A 15,705-nucleotide genomic window follows, 5' to 3' on the forward strand; every position below is an offset into this window, starting at 1 on the left:
AGCAGAAAATTAAGTTAAAACTATCACCTTGCTCCTCCAGGTGACAACTCCACACTTTTAACCAGGTGCCCTTAGAGATCACCAGGAGAAGCAAAAACCCCACACAATCTCCAAGTATTTACCTGGTATATATATATATATATATATATATATATATATATATATGTATATATATATCCTATATATACCTATATATACAGATATCTACATCTATATCTATAGATATAGATATATACCAGGTAAATATAAATTATATATCTATTAAAATATTATATATATATATAAAATTATACACATATAAATATATAAGATATAATTAATACTATATCAATAAATATAACTAATAATATAGTAATATTAATATATTATAATTATATATCATGTTATAATAATATATAATATATAATGTATAATATATAATATATAATATACAATATATAATATATAATACATAATATATAATATATAATATATAATAATATTAATATTATAATAAGTAGATATATAATATCTATTTTAATATTTAACATTTTATTATCTATAATTTTGTATTTATTATAAAATAAATAGATACATACATATATATACATATACATATATATATACATATATACACATACATACATTTATATATATATAAAATATATATATATTTAGCTGGTGAGGAAGAAATAAACCCAGCATCAGGGCCAGAATCACCCTGTGGAAGGGAAGGGGGTGTTTAGGCAGGGAAAGCTGGTGCTGTCTTAGTGGGTGACACAGGTTCTGTCCTGCATCTTTATCAAGTCTCAGGGCACAGGAACAGGTTCCTAGTGCAGGAAGAATGATGTGGAGCATCAGATTTTCTGTCTGAGAAGAAGGGCTGGCTTTTCCCACTCTCATGAGATGCTGCATTCGATGCTTCTCTGGATTCCTCATTTTCCAGCACTAAAAGGTTTTATTGTTTCTTCCCTTTGCTGCGAATTTGTCATGTTTGGATTTTCCAGTACCCAAGAAAAGACTGACCTGGCTGCTTTTCCCTTCAGGGGACACTGCTGGGCCTTCACCTGCAGGGAAGGGAAGGGAAGGTTAAGATGACCTGATGGAGCAAGAGGCATGGGACCCATCCCCTCAGGCCTGTGCAGGAATCCCCACTTTGGTCCAAATCCATCCCTGGCTGAGCTGCAGAGCTGAAGATGGCTTGGGCAGAACATCCCAAATGTCTTTAGGGAGCTAAAACTCACTCCTGCCTCTAGGACTGCCTGCAAATCTGCTGGTTTACATTTGTCCTATGCTGAAACACAGGAAGCTTAAACATTTTTGTAAAAAAGGGATTACCTGGAGTTTGAAGGAGAGAAACTATGGAGGGGGAGGGAAATGCTCCTGCCTCATCTGGTGTTTTGTCCAGGGCTTCAACGTGGCTGTGGATCAGCTCCCTGGGGCTGGGATGCTGCCTTGCTATTTTTATACATACATACATACACACACACACACATAAATATATATTACTGCCATCACCATTAATAATAATTATAATTACTGGGCTTTGCCAGGAGACAAAAGCAAAACCAGACGTACGTTGAGCGAACGGAGCTAATTGATAACACATGTCCTGCAGAAAGCCTCTCCTGGGAGAAGAAAGAAACTGGGAAGGACTCTGCTGTGCCTGGGAAAAGGGGAATGTGCACTTGAGCCTGGGGATGTGAATCAGAATGCTGAGTGGAGCCAGGATGTGAGACCCCAGCCCCTCTCCCCATTCCCTCATCAGCCCCTGGGTAACAACACGGCCACGGCTGGTTCTTCCTGACCCTGGCACAAACCCTGCTCCCCAGGCAGGGAAGGCTTCTCCCCGCCGTGGAACCTCTGAGAATGGTCTGAGTGCTGGTCAGGCAGGCAGAGGAAGCCTGGAGAGCTGCAGTGGCTGGGGTGGAGACGAGCCCCAGCTCGGTGTGGAAGGGATGCCAAGGCCCCGGCAGTGCCGACCCCCCGGCCCTTGCAGCAGACTAAACTTCCCCTGCTGTCCTCCCAGCCAGCAAACTGACACGTTCCCACAAGCATTTCTGCTGGTTTGGGTTTATTTCTTTTCTTTTCTTTTCTTTTCTTTTCTTTTCTTTTTTTTTAATATTTTTTTTCTAATTATCCAACACGGTCAGTGCCAAGTTTGTCTGTCCAACACTAATCTGGCAGGCAGAGCTCGTGGATTTATAGCAAGCAAACCCCCACCTCTCATTGACCAGAGGGTTTTATCTTTTTGGAGGTCTCCATCACATACTTTCACTGCTATAAATGCAGAATTCTCAGAGAAGTGATGGCAGGAGGAGCGAGACGGCGTCAGCATCTCCGAGGGAATGAGCTGAGTAAATCAGGCAGCTGTTAAAGATTATAATCTCTAACTAGGTAAAAACCCTTGGAAATGGCAGCCATGGGGTGAGTGGTGAGAGCTTTCCAGCCAACTCCTGGGGAAGGTGCTGCCTTTGGATTTAGCCTAATTAATATCAAGTTCAGCCAAGCAAGCCTGGGAGGTGGATGGGCTCCCAAATGGTTTTTTAATGTGCCATGATTATTTTTTAAAGGTTTCTTTATTTTCCCCCCACTTGTAAATGAATTTAGGGCTGGTGAAAGGTGTTGGATTGACAGCCCTGGAAATATAAGTCCTCAAGGAACAATGTTTTGGAGTTGTGAAGGGAACAACACTGTGTGCAACCGAGATGTAAAGGTAATTATTTGCAGTAACAGCTGTTTTTTGCTCATAATTAAAAAATAGAGACCACAGGGATTCATCAGAGCATCTGAGACATTTTCAGGTGACTGAAGCATTGGGCACAGTCAGAGCTGGCTAAACACACTGTCCCCAAGCTGCTGAGGCACTCAGGGCCATGTTTCAGTATTTAATTGCTATTTTCACTTTAAAAACTGCACATTTTGTCAGCCCTCAAGCACAGTCTCAACGTTGAGCAGGGACCTCAGCACCTCCCTGCTCAATGCAGCCTGCAAGCAAAGCTGGAAACTTCCACTGAGGTTAAATCAAAGCCTTTGGGGTGTTCAGAGAGGAGAAAATACCCAAAATATGTCCCTCCCCACCACACAAATTGTGTGCTGTGGGCCTTTTCTGCAGCTCTGTCACTGAGAATGTTTTCAAAGGGCAGCACCCAGGCTCTGGAGAGTATAAACACATCTCCAAATGGTGCTCACTGCAGAGAATCGTCCTGACAGAGCCAATTAAGGATCTCTGTGCTCTCCATGTGCTGCCCCAGCTGTGGAAACCCAGGCAGGAGAAGCAGGGAAGGACACCTGGAGCAGGGATGGAGGGACAGAAGCAGCAGGATGAGGAGGAGCAGGCTGGGTCTATCAAAGCATGGCCTATCTGGGCATTTTAAAGAAATCTCAGGGAATTTGGGCATAAAAAATCCAATATCCCAGTGCTGGATGTTTTGTGAAATTAGGGAGATGAAAGGCCACTTCTCCATCCATCTGCAGACACCCCCAGGATTCAGGAGGTGAGGTCTGGGGTTTGGGGTCATGCAGGGTCACCATGGCCAGGAATGGCCTTGATCACCGTTGTCCCAAGCTGCCCATTAACCCCTGGGCTTCAGCACTTCCTGTGGAGGTGAGGATATATTAGCTGGAAAAGCAAACACAGGGGAAAGGGGACTCTGAAAGACAGGGGGAACCTGGGCTGAGCTGTTTTCTCCCAAAGGAAAGAGAAAAGGAGCGAGCAGAGAGAAAAGGAAATGAGGAGAAAGAATAAAAACCATGAGAAACCTCCAGAGGGAGATGCTAATGCAGAGCAGATGTTATCCCACCTGAATCCTGGTGGGTTTGGCTGCTCCTCACCCCTGGAGCAGCACAGGGCAGCCAGAGCCCCTCTGGGAGTTGGTGCCTGCTCTGCTGCTCCATCCCTGGAGGGGCTGACAGGAGATGGGAGAGGAAAGGAAAATCCCTGTTCTGCTGTTCACAGTGAGCTTTTCTGGGGTGTATCAAACTCTTTGAAGTGTGTAGTTTTTTGAAAAGGAATAAAGTAAAAAATTTTAAATTTCATTTAAAAAATTATTTTGAATTTAATTAATTTAATTTTTCATTTAATTTTTTTTCTGCTTTTGAGGAAGAGAAGGGAAATGAAAAGTGATGACACATGTGATGGCACATCCCCTCTCAGTCCTTAGACCATGTCCTCCAGGGCAAGGACCTGGCATATTGAAGAAAATGGGAAACACAGAATTTTAAAGCAATTAAGCTGCTCTTTATTGTAGAAATTCTGTCTCCAGCATAAACAAGTCTCCTCCTTTCCTTTCCTTTCCTTTCCTTTCCTTTCCTTTCCTTTCCTTTCCTTTCCTTTCCTTTCCTTTCCTTTCCTTTCCTTTCCTTTCCTTTCCTTTCCTTTCCTTTCCTTTCCTTTCCTTTCCTTTCCTTTCCTTTCCTTTCCTTTCCTTTCCTTTCCTTTCCTTTCCTTTCCTTTCCTTTCCTTTCCTTTCCTTTCCTTTCCTTTCCTTTCCTTCCCTTCCCTTCCCTTCCCTTCCCTTCCCTTCCCTTCCCTTCCCTTCCCTTCCCTTCCCTTCCCTTCCCTTCCCTTCCCTTCCCTTCCCTTCCCTTCCCTTCCCTTCCCTTCCCTTCCCTTCCCTTCCCTTCCCTTCCCTTCCCTTTCCCTGTTTTTAGTGCATCCAAAGCATTGCTGGAAATGTTGGTTTTCCAGTCCTGGCTGGTGCTTCAGGTCCTGTTTGGGTCTGGAAAACCCAAATTTCCCAGAATCAGTGCATCACACGAGCTGGAGGCATCCATGGTTTGTTTCCTCCTAGCAAAGAAAAATCAAAGCCCCACAAAGTGAGGGTACAAAGTGAAGAAAATGCAAATATTGCCCTGGGCCCTGGGGGGTGCTGAGCAGAGCATCCCACCCAGCTGGGCACTCAGCCTGGCACGTGCCACCCCCTCCACAGCCAGGCCTGCCAATCCCTCCCCACTCCCAGCTGGGATTCACTCCTAGCAATGCCAGTGGGGGTGTGTGTATATATATATATTTTTTTTTTTGGGATGGGGAAGTGTGTGTTTATACGGGAAAGGAATAACCCAGTCCTTGGCTTTGCCCAGACTGCAGGGCTTTGTTCTGCTCCCTGCCAAGGATTCCTCTTGCCTTTTGTTTTTCCATTGTTTCAGCTTGGTGGGAAGCCAAGAGCACCAGGGAACCTGTTTCTGATTCCTGCTCTGTCTCCATCCTGCTGCTGCAGGATCTCAGCCCCTCTCCATGGTGCAGAGACATGGCTCTGGGAAGGGTTAACTCTTCCAGCCACGTTTTTCCATTTAATATTGCCTCTGAGGAAACAAACAGAGGCAAATCCCACCCTCTCCCCAGAGAATCTTGGCTTGTTCCAGAGAACATGCAAATAATAATTATTTGTCCTATATTTTCTTTTTCACTGCCTCGTTTCAGCAGCCTGGGGGACTGAGTAAACGGAACAACAAAATGACAAGGAAGGCAATAAACCCAAATAAATAACAAATTGATCAAACTGCAGCGGGAAGGAGATTAAAAAAAATCCTGACAACATTCCCCTTGTGGTGTGGAGAGGCTGAAAATGTGGGACAGACAGGAAGGGGACGTGGAGCTCCCCTGATGGATGCCAGCAGTGTGCTGGGAGAGATACGAGCCCAGATGTCTGGGAAAAGGCCTTAAATCCTCCTTTTCTGAGCCCAAACATTTGGGGATAAATCCTTCCTGGAGCAGCAGTGAGATTTGCTAGTATTAAGGTGAAACCCACTTGGGATGGGACATTCTGCATCCTGTGTGCTGCTGTTTCCATCCCTTTCACTCTCCTTTTAGTGCTCCTCGTGGTATTTTTTGTCCCCCAAACTGGTTCACATCTATATCTATATCTCTATCTCTATCTATATCTATATCTATATCTATATATCCATATCTAGATATAATCTATATCTATCTATATATTTATAGCTATATCTATATCTAATCTATATCTATGTATATATTTATAGCTATCTTTATCTATATATCTATATCTATATCTATATTTTTATCTATATCTATATTTATATCTTTATACCTATATCTAGGTATATATTTATATCTATATCTCTATCTAATCTATATCTTATGTATATCTATCTGTACCTATCTACATCTATCTATCTATCTATCTCTCTCTATATATATCTATATTATCTATCTATAGCTATATCTAATCTCTATCATCTATATCTAATCTATATCTATATCCATTTATCTGTATATATTCATATACACCTCTTCTCCTCTAACTGTGGGGTGTTGTGCCAAACAACCTCTGAAGCCACATTTAAACCTGAGCTCGTGCTCAAATCCAGGCTGCAGAGGCTCAATCCCTGCTCAAGACATGGCTGCTCCTTCTGGACAGATTCCAAACCCATTGCAGTTGTGCTAGGGCTCAAGTCTGGATGATGAGCAAAAGACATATAAGGAGTTTTTCACTAGCAAAACTTGTATTTACAAGAAATCACATTGCTTTGCTGGATCAGAGGCCGTCCAGCTGCAGGGGATGAACAAAACTCCTCTCTTGACCCATCACCTTCAGTTTCTGCAGGTGCCTCTTAAAATAAAGAGTTCTTGCAGCACAAAAAAAAAAAAAAACCCAAAACCCAGCTCAAATTCCCCAGTTATTTTTCCCAAATGTGAAAAAAATATCAAGTTGGTGGGTGCAGCCCTGTGATGTTGAGAAATTCCTGATTCCCAGCCAGGCTGCAGGTCCTGGGTGTGCCTGTGGTGTGCAGGCTGGAAATGCAAGATTATAGATACATCATCATCATCATCATCATCATCATCATAATCATCATCATCGTCATTATCATCATCATCATCATCATCATATCCAATAATGCAACACAGTGATCACAGAAGTAAAGAATTTTCTGAGTTGGAAATGATGATCCACAAGGATCATTGAGTTAAATTCCTGTTTGTAATAATAATAATAATAATAATAATAATAATAATAATAATAATAATAATGCAATATACAATGCATAGCATATACAATAAGTAATAATATATAACAATACAATCCAAATATTGTGCTCTGGGTGCAGCCAGTACTTCCAAGGCATTTTCACATCTTACAGAGAGCAATCCTGTATTTTTCTTTCCTGGAACAGTGGATTTGTGCCTTTCCCCCTAATCTCTCATCTCCGAACTCCTCGGAGCTGATAATGAAAAACTTCCCTCTGCATTGGGCCCACTGCTTTTGCAGATTAAGGAAGGCTCCTCGAGGAAGCTGACAACCATAACACAGCCATTTGCTAAGATAACATTATTCCAGGATGGTGGCTGCTCTCCTACACGTGCCTCAGCCCAGCCCCTGTGGATAATGAATGACCACAACCAGCAAAGCCTGCCCAGAGCCTGCCCCACCAAGGTGATCTCCACCCCCTGGGGGATCTGAGCTGAGCCAGAGCCAAATGAGGCACATGGGAGAGGGTTTGGGGATGCTCTGGATGCCTTAGGATTTTAGCTTTTCTATTTTTCATATGTTTCAGGGCTGCATGAGATGGAAAACGATGCTTGAGGGCTTGGCTGTTGGGTTAGAAAAGGTGCTCAGCATCCCTTTCCCTCTGGAAAGCAAAGCCCACAAAGCCTCAGCAATGACACAATTCCCCCATAAAGGTGGAAGTGAAGGTGTGAGAAAGAAGCAGAAGGGAAAGGAACAATTATGAAATTGTAATCCTGCAGTTCTTCAGTGTGTAACTAAAGCTTTTCTATTTTCCATCTATTTGCAATCCTGCAGTTCTTTAGTGTAGAACTCCAAACTCCACACACAGTGGGAGCTGCTGCTTCCCCATTTGGGGCAGACACAACAATTCCTCTCCAGGCCTGGCAATCAAGGACACCTCACTGCCTCAGGCCCCAGGGATGGGAACAAAAGGGAGTTGGGGGAGCAAACTTGGGGTCAATGACTTCATCAGCTGAAGCTGGAATTGGCAGATTCACCCCCAAAATGTAAATGGACCAAACTTATAAAAGTGTGAAACCCATGAAGTGTCATCCATTTTTTGGGTGTAGCCCCTGGGGGGCTTTGTCTGCCCTGAATGTACCTGAAGGCCCCTCAATAAACAGAATTGCTTTTTATTCCCTTCATTTTGTCTCTGTTTTTAGGCAGCCCCAGCAGACATCACTCTGAGCTGCTGCCTCCTGCACCCCACCCATGGGGAAGGAGCAGCTCCAGAGGCCACAGCACCTCTCCCTTTGTCCCCCTGGCCCTTCCCTGCCTCTGACCACTCACATCTGCAGGGATAACCCGGTGTGCAGCAGTGTTTGTACAGCCTCAGCACTCTGTGCTCCCTTGTTTACTCACATTGGGCTTGTTTAAAGCCCACTTGACAGGAAAATGGATGTGTGTGGTTTTTTGTGACTCAGGACAAGCTGACATTCCCCCCATCCTGAGCCTAACACTGCCTTGGTGCAGGAACAGCAAACCCAATCCACAGTCTGGGTTTGCATCCATGGCTCAGGAAACAGGGAGAGGTGAGAGGAAAAGGAGCAGTGCAGCAGATGGATGGATTTTATTGTGAAGAAGATGACATTCCCAGTCAACGTCATCCCTCTTTACACCAGTTGGTGATGAGACCTCTCCCGTTTCTGGGCTGCATGAGATGGAAAACGATGCTTGAGGGCTTGGCTGTTGGGTTAGAAAAGGTGCTCAGCATCCCTTTCCCTCTGGAAAGCAAAGCCCACAAAGCCTCAGCAATGTCACAACTCCCCTATGAAGGTGGAAGTGAAGGTGTGAGAAAGAAGCAGAAGGGAAATGAACAATTATCAAAACCTTCTAGACTTGCAAAAATTGGGATCCTCCTGCTCAGCGATTAGGAGAACTCAAAACTCCCTTGTTTTCCTAAACTGTGCAAATCCCATCCTAACAAATGCTGTAAATGCCTGATGGAGAAGGAAAGCAGGTCTGACTGCACCTGATGGCAGCAGGAGGGTTTCCCAGCAGGAGGCTTTTTTGGGCAGTGGATTGTGGGAACTTGGATGGATTGACCCTGGACTTTCATGGGAGCAGGGGAGGGGACGTTCCCCAGGGAGGAGGGAAGCAGGAGCATCAAAGCAGGGAGAAATTCCTCCTTGTTCACTGATTTCTTCAGAAATCTAAATATCACAAATAGCCCGAGGAGGCTGCACAGCAGATGGGATTTGGGCCCTTTGGGGAAGCTTTGTGTTCCCTCCACTAAGAATCCATCATGGGAATCTGATCTTGGGAGGCTGCAAAGCTGCAGACCCAGGAGGCTTGGGCAGCTTGGGAAACTTCAGAGTTCTGCCTTGCCCTGAACCTTGGATGGGAGCCCAGCTCTGATCCTGCTCAGTTTAAGCCATGCCACTAAACCCTTCCCAGCCCTTGTCCCTAACCCTTGCCTTGGTGGCTCCAGCTCTTGAGCCCCACACTCCAGACCCCAAAAATCCACTTTTGTCCCAAACCCACATCCTCACCCCTTTCCTTCTTCTTGCACCCATCAGAGTCTCCTCTGCTGTCATCAACAGCTTTCCCACTGTCCTTTCCTGGCACTGTTGCCTTGCTCCAGCCTTTTCTGGATGTCCCTTCCCTGGGGACATCTTGCCCTCATCAGTGCAATCCCAGCCCTCCTGCTCATTGCACAACCCAGGTTCAATGCCAAGACCTGGACAGAATTTCTCCCTGCATTGCTCTGAGTGATCCTTGCAGGGAATTTATTTATCCCCTTTGTGGTCCCTTGTGCAATTTGTATGAAGTCAGGGGTGCTGGCCTCCAGCAGAACACTCAGAAATGATGAGGCTGCTCAGATTTCCCCAAATTTCAACATTTTGATTTCAGGAGGTGGAAAAGAAGGGGGAATTTTCCATTAAATTTAGGAAATGTATTGGAATTTATCTCACAGGTATTCTGTGATCAAATCACACAATCCAGGATCAAAGCAAAGCATCTTTGCAAACAACATCTCCTGCATGGTGTCCAGCAAAGTCTTGGGGGAATTTAGGCTAGGGATTGGAATTTCCCAAGCTCTCTTGGCATTTTGGGGACCACTGCAACCCCCTAAGCTCTGGCTGCCTCATCCTTTCAGTTTGCCTTTGAAAAAAATCCCAGTTTAGCACCTGCTTTGCAGAGCTTTGCCTCCTCCCATCTCCCCAAAAAGGGAGCAGGAATTGGGTTGAACATTTGTTGGGTCCTCAGGGGATCCAGGCAGAAGTGCTGAACCTCTGGAGTTGTGGAACCCCTGGAAGTGCAGGGACCCCCTCAAAAAGGGGTTTTGTGTTTTAACAGGGGGACTGTGGGTTGTCCCTACAGTGATGCCTCCCCAGAACTCTGCTTTTCTCTCTTGAGTGCTTAATGGCTCGTGTTTATGAGAGCTAAAAATATTTACTTCAGGAAGAAGGGGCAGGGAGAGGGGACATTGCTTGAAGATTTTATAGGGCATGTTTGGGAAAGAGGCTTCTATAAAAATAATGTGGTATTAAAGAACAAAAAAACAAGCACAACCAAACAAGAGCCCAGGACAAGGCCCCTGCATGACCCTGAGGATGATGCTGGGGGATGGAGACCCCAGCAAGAGCCCAGTCCTTTGGAAACTTTGCCCAAATTTCATGGCCAGGAGGGTTTATGTTTAATGTGAGGTTTCCTCAGTATTTTACCCGGCCCCAACCTCCCAAATTTTGCTACCAACAGTCCCAGGAGGAGAGAGATTTGGGGGTGATGCTGAAAAAGGGCTCAGACAAAACCCAACTGGGGCTGCTGGTGAGGAGCAGGAGGAATTTTGGCAGCCTGGATGCTGTCTGTCAGGGCCTCTGCTCCTGCCTGGCATGTCAGAAATATGAAGTGCTAATTCCCTGCTCCCCAGGGCCTGAGCTGGGGTTATCAGCTGGGGCAGGGCATCCCTGGAAAGGCCAAGCCAGGGGGGACAGGCAGCATCCAGGCCCCAGCACGGCCAGTTCAGCTCTTGGGGGGAATTTTTAAAGGGCATTTTGTTTCCAGTGAGAAGCTGGTGACGTCCACCAGGCTGAGAAAGGCAGGGCTGTGCCCCAGCACCATAAACCCCTTTTTGTGTGCTGCTGGCCCTGCGTGTGTCGGGGCACTGGGGGCACAGGCTGAGCATTGTGTGAGCCATTTCCAAGGGTGGCTCGGGGCCCTGGGGCACTGCAGAAGGTCACAGAGCCCTCTCCACTGCCTGGAGTCAATGGGGCATTGTCTGCAAGAGCTCTGGGTGGCATGGAGCAGCGTGCAGTGGTGGCACAGGGGGCAAGGGCATAAACTCGACAGCTAAGTCTGTCACTTGTGCTTTTGTCTCGGTTTGAACAGACAGGTGGCTGCTAGAAAAGGCAGGAGCCTCCCTTGGAATGGAAAATGTAAACCCCCTCCCTCTGAATTGTTATAATTTTGAAATTAAGAGGCTCTCAGGCAAAGATATGGGAGCAGGAATAACAGTTCTTCATTAGGAAAAGAATTTAAAAAATAAAGATAAAACTAAAGATGCAGTAATACAAACCAACAACAAAAATCTGCTGCCAGAGTCAGCCCATGCCCTGCCCCCTGTGTGTCAGGGGGTGGCACAGCCCCATCCCATGGGGGCTCAGCCCTCCTGCAGTGCCAGCTGTGGCTCTGCTGGAGCAGGGATCCTGCACAAGGGGGGAGTTTTCCTCTGCAGCTCCAGGGCTGCTGCAGATGGGCCTGGGCTCCCTCTGGCCATGCAGGGCAGCAGAAGCTGCTCCTCTGGCAATGCCCTGGGCAAAGGCTGCTGGGCTGTCCCAAAGCTCAGATTGGATCCAGGCAGGAATGCTTGGCTCCTCCCCTGGGCAATGCAGCATCTCCCCATGGGATGATGGGATTGGATCAGCCATGCAGGGACACTCAGTGGCCATGGACAGAAGAGAATTAATAATTAATGGCCCATGGACAGCAGAGATCTCCTGGAGGGAAGATTGGCTGTGGGAGAGATAAAGAAAAACCTGCCCCATGAAGAGCAGAGAACTGCCCCAGCTCTGCCAGATGGGGATAGAACACACAGCCCAGGTACACCTTACAGCCTGAGACAGCTTCTCAATTCTCACAGTCTTGCTCCCATTCCAGCACACCTGGTAGGTTTGAGCACCAATATTCCACGTTAAAGCCTGACAAGACCAAACGAGGAGCTCAGGGTACAGGAGGAACCTTCCAGAGCAGGAATGGATCTCTCTGGGGTGCCCAATGGCAGCAGGGCCACAGGGAGCTCCCACTGCTGCTCCATCAGGGAAGGAAAAGCGGGATGAGACACACAGCGTGGTGCTCAAGGGCTCTGGGAGCACTGCCAAGCCCTGCACCAGGGCTCATGGATGGTCTGCAGGAACACAAACTACTGGGAACAGCCCTGCATTGGAGTTTGGAGCCCAAATATGGTCTGATCCAAATGTTGTGACTTTGCCTTTGTTTCAGTCATGAACTGAACTCAAATTAGGCCTGAGGCCATCAGCGTTTGCTCACCAGCAATGCTTGAGGTTGGTGGTGTCTGTCTGACACCAAGGAGAGCAGTGAGGGCAGGGTCCCTGCTCAGGGTATGGCAGTTCCAGGGGTGACAGCCCCCCTGGTTGTTTAGGAGCCTTGTGCCAGCAGGTTTGGGGATCATCAGTGACAGCAGCTGCACTTGTTGAATCTTTGGCGTTTGTATCATGGTGAAGTCAACAGAAACCTCCTGAGAGTTCCAATGGGAACAGGGCTGGGACCGGAAGGAATCTGCAATCCAAACACCCACAGACCCCGTGGACACCTGGGGCCCAAACAATCTGCAATCCAAACACCCCCACGCCCCATGGCCCTGACTCCTTCCACGGCCCCGAGCTGCCTCTGAGGTCACACATTCTGTGAGGAACAAGCCCCAAACAGCCTTTGATGCTGCAGACAGGAGTCAGTTTGTTCAGCAATTCCCTGCCTGGAATCAATGGCACCAGGAGAGCATCTGCTGCTGTGGCACAGCTGCTGGCACGTCCCACCAAGAAGAAGTGACTTGGTGCTCTGTGTGGCCTCCAAAAGGAGAAATCCTGGCTTGCTGAGGTTGATGAGACCCCCCTGGCCCCTCAGAGCTGAGCTCACTTGGTTTTTGATGAGGGGCTCCCCAGTAGTTAATGCTGAGAAGGAGAAGAGAGCATCAGTGTCTCTGTTCCCAGATTCCAACTTCATCCACCTGGTGCAATTTTCCCCACTTGAATTCCTCATGTCTACTCAGACCACATCTGACTTCTATCCCCAGCATGTGTGAATGGCTGGAAAGAGAAAACAAGAGTTGGGAGGATGGAGATAAGGTTTCTGATGCTGGAAATCTGTTTATCTCCCTGGTCCCAGGGGTTACCTGCAGCATTTAAGATATTTTCTATGAAAAATCACAGGTTTCTCCAAGAGTCCCAGGAAAAAACTGCTCTCCTGCCTATCTCACATTGCACTGATGTTCTGCAGACAAAATCACCCTCTCTGCCCAACACCAATGATATTGTTTGTGCATCTTGGCCCCACCAAGCAGCCCTGAAGCCTGGCCATAAACAATGAGTCAGCTAATCCAAACCACACGGCAGGGACATGCTGGAGGTCACCCCAGTGCATGGTCCTGATCCTGAAAAGCAGAGCTGCATCTTGAGCAAAGCCAGGGATAAGACAGGGATGGAGAAACAGCCTCCCCTTGGCAGGGCAGCAGAGCCAGGGAGCACCCAGTGCTGCTCAGTGCCACCCAGTGCCATCCAGTGCCCCCAAAGCCATCCAGTGTCACCCAGTGTCACCCAGTGCCCCCAGTGCCCCCAATGCCAACCAGTGTCACCCAGTGCCATCCAGTGCCAACCAGTGCCATCCAGTGCCAACCAGTGCCACCAGTGCCACCCAGTGCCACCCAGTGCCATCCAGTGTCACCCAGTGTCACCCAGTGCCACCCAGTGCCCCCACTGCCATCCAGTGTCACCCAGTGCCCCCAGTGTCACCCAGTGCCACCCAGTGCCCCCAGTGCCCCCAGTGCCCCCAGTGCCCCCAGTGCCACCCAGTGCCCCCAATACCAACCAGTGTCACCCAGTGCCCCCAATACCAACCAGTGTCACCCAATGCCAACCAGCACCATTCAGTGCCACCCACTGCCATCCAGTGTCACCCAGTGCCCCCAGTGCCACCCAGTGCCCCCAGTGCCCCCAGTGCCCCCAGTGCCCCCAGTGTCACCCAGTGTCACCCAGTGCCCCCAGTGTCACCAAGGAGCAGGGCTGGCTCTGGTGGCCCCCCCTGGGACACAGTTCTCTGCAAGGTGTTGCCTTCCCCATCTCCCTTTTGCTTTCCTCTGCAGCTGCTTTCTGCTTCCCAGTCTCTGAACCAAATTCTCTGTTTCCTTGCTGCTCCATCCCTCTCCCTCTGGGGGTTTTTCCACCCCCAGTTCCCTGCTCTTTCCCCCTCTTTTGTTTGCCCCCTCCCCAGCTTTCTCTCCTTGGAAAGCCTGGCTGGAACACGCTCACATGAAGTTAAACCCGACCTCCCAGCTGCCAGCTCTGCCTTTGGCCCGTTGCTCCAGTTTCATATTTGACTCTAATTCCACAATTTATACAGCAGAGAGCTCTGGGCCAAGCTGACTGTCTCGGGAACCTGCCAGAAACCTCAGCTTTTCCTAAGCCTTATAAACATTTCCTGCCTCCATCCCTGCACCTGCTGCCCGTGCCGTGCCTCCAGCCAGGATGCTGGGCCATGCAGGGGATGGGGAGCCCACAGGGTGCCCACAGGGTGCCCACAGGGTGCCCCAAGCTGCCTGAGCTCACTGGCACTGGGACTGGCTGCTCCTTGTGCTGACAGGAAATGAGCTCATGGCACTGCTCCCCTGGGATAACACTGCTTTTAACACTGCTTTTCCTGGCAGGTGGTGTAGGAGTTTCTGGGGGTTGCACGGTCAGGACAGACGGACACGAGAGATCTCTGCAGCCAGGGCTGGAACTTGGGGTTCATTGCAAAGGGCCTGGGTGCAGGGCCCTGCTGGGAGCTGCCAGGCACAGCTCAGAGCAGGACTGAGAGAAGAGAGGGGGAGAGAGGATGAGAGGGTGAGAGAGTAAAAGGATGAGAGAGTAAAAGGGTAAGAGTGTAAAATGCAAGAGGTAAGAGACAAGAGGTAAGAGCTAAGAGAGTGGGGTTCCCGTTACAACACCATAAATCTTCTTCTGTGTTGAATATTCTGATTCTCACTAAGCAATCTAGTCCAAGATACAAATCCTTCAGCATTTCCATACAGCCTATGAGAATCATTACATTACCATACTGTGTTACATTTTAAACCCTAAAAACTCCTCTTTGGGCCCCTTCTGCCAAGCTGTAGGGTCTGCTCTGACCCTTGGACCTGTCTGCAAGCAGAGGGTGTTGTTCCATCAAAAGGGGATCACCTTCAGCCAGCCACACCATTGTTTTCCAGTTGTTCAGTGACTGAGGTATCTCAAAGCTTGCTTTCATTTCAATCTCATTTATAGTTTCCATATTCTCAAAATCTTTTGCTGGACAATCATATTGATAAGGCTTTCCTGTTTCATCTTCCCCAACAGGTGGGACACCAGCCATGTCCAAAATGTGCATTTCTGCTCCAAGCTCTTTGCAGCTTTTTTATCCTGTGGTGCCCTGCAGGCTGGAGCATCCTTTAGAGGGATGGGTGCCCACCCTGCCACTACCTGATCCCTGTGCCCAGAACCCAGGGGAAGTTTGGGATATTTAGGAGGAGGATTTGTTAGTGACCTTCTCTCCCTGCAATATC

This window comes from Agelaius tricolor, unplaced genomic scaffold (assembly GCF_023055355.1).
Source record: "Agelaius tricolor isolate 1412-34295 unplaced genomic scaffold, bAgeTri1.0.p SCAF_29, whole genome shotgun sequence".
NCBI lineage: Eukaryota > Metazoa > Chordata > Aves > Passeriformes > Icteridae > Agelaius > Agelaius tricolor.